Here is a 2,343-nt window from a genome sequence, read left to right on the forward strand (position 1 = left end):
TTTAGAGACACTTTCAAATTTATCAGAATATTTGGGCTGAAGATTGGAATAGTGAAGTTTTCGTTCGCTTAACCATGAAACGATTCGTACCCAATTAACTAAAGGCTTGTTTTGTTTGTGCTTTTCCCTCCGGTTTTTTGTTCTATGTGTGCCATAAATATCGCCATCCATTTTAGAGAAAAATTTGTAGTTTAGAATCAGTAGTTCTTTGACTGCTGTTTCTGAATTTTCAGTATGTTGGAGAAGCAACTCAATTGCTAATCCCTTATATTTATGATATATATATATATATATATATATGTAAATGTATATCATATATATATATGTACATATATACGTATACATATATATCATATATTTTTCTCCTCTTTTATTCTTTTACATGTTTCAGTCTTGAGGCTGCGGCCATACTGGGGCACCGCCATTGTTATCACCTTTTAATTGGCCAGTTCTATGGGCTTGGATTTTGGTGAAGGAAGGAGTTTGCTGCCTTGATATTGGTTCATCTCGGACCTTAGATAGTAAAAGGTCAAGGTGTTTCTTGAAAACATCTTCTCCCTCTCCATGGAGGTCCCTCAGATGTGTTGTTAAGGAGTTAAATAGCTGTGGGCCCTTGGATCCCAAAATATTGTATTACATGGTTCTCTCCCTAGATGAGACATCTGAGACTTTTGGAACAGTGCAGTGACGTCCATTTCGAGGTCTGGTATAACTCCCAATTCCAAAGTTTGGTGCCAGCTCCTCCAGTAAATTCCATAAATATATCACTACGTACCTCTCCCGTCTTCGCTCCAGGGAGTAGAGTCGTTGCTCTTTCGGTCTCTCCCAGTGTCTAAGCTGTTCCATTGATGCAATCTTCTTCGTGTCGTATCACTGAACCGCTTCAAGTTCTGTTATTAAACATACAGTGTAGGGTATAAAAAATATACATATATGTATAGTTTTTGGCGAGTATATAGGTGAGCATGCGTGTGTTTCAAGCGAGGGTGGTTTAGTATACACATATACTGATTGGTGCGCTTACGCGAACACTATAGACTTTTCTACTCTCTTACCTTTACTCCTCCCCTTACTTAGGTGTCTATAGCTCTTTTGTCTTAATAACGGTCAACCAAGCAGTAATTTCCCTTTGTTGTTTTCACAGGAATTTTCAATAGCCGGATAACTGAAGAGATGTTGGCGTGGGTTCCCACTCCAGCATCCGTAACTCGGAGGTTTATCATGGCTACCGAATGAGTGTCACATATTTTTGCAGATAAATTCCACTATTTACATAATATCGAGGTGTCCTTCTTTCTTTTGTTGTCCTTTCTATCAACACACACACACACACATACACACACACACACACACACACACACACACACACACACACACATATATATATATATAAGGAAAAGAGATGAATAAATGATAGTATCGCAGTTCGTGCTATATATGTTTCAGTAGCATGTCATTTTATTGATAATTTGTGCATTAGGTCATGGAGAACGCCCGAAGGAATATTTCTTTCAAAACTTCTCCAAGGTGTAGGATAACAAACAAGAAATTAAGTTCTCGTATGGGTGAAAAAGTAATGCATACTGTCGCGAAAAATTAGTGTTTATACAACGGATTTTCACGTAACGAGAAAGATAAGTTAGCACATGACATCGATGTGCAATTAATGTGTATTCTGCAGAGGCTTCACCCTGTTTAGTAAGCAAGTGATTTTTGGAGCGTTTGGTAATGTAAACAACTTCAGCGATGAACTTGAGAAGCCAAAGAGGATAGAACTAATTAGAAAATGATAATTACAAGCAATTAATGGAATTGTAAATTTATAGAAAACATTCTACAAGATTAGTCTTTACTAGGCTAGGTCCATATGTGTGTGTTTGTATGTATATGTGCATATATCTACATATGTGTGTATTTATTAATATATATATACGTGTGTGTGTGTGTGTGTGTATATGTGTATAGATGTATGTATTTACGTATATATATATATATATATATATATATATATATGAATATATGGATGGATGTATAAATGTATGTATGTACATACATCCACAAGCATATAGATGTACGAAAATGTGTATGCGCAGACATACATTGGACAAGTCATACAGGTTCAGTCATGATTCAACATGCGTACATGCACACATGTATGTAGACATATGTGTGTGTGTGTGTGTGTGTGTGTGTGTGTGTGTGTTTCTGTCTGTCTGTCTGTCTATGTGTTTGTGTGTGTGTGTCTTCATACGTTTAGGATTACACAGTTGACATGAAAATCTCAGTGCACAGGCAAATATATATACGTACTAATGTATATATATCTATACATACATACATATA

Source organism: Octopus bimaculoides, chromosome 4 (assembly GCF_001194135.2).
Source record: "Octopus bimaculoides isolate UCB-OBI-ISO-001 chromosome 4, ASM119413v2, whole genome shotgun sequence".
Classification (NCBI taxonomy): Eukaryota; Metazoa; Mollusca; class Cephalopoda; order Octopoda; family Octopodidae; genus Octopus; species Octopus bimaculoides.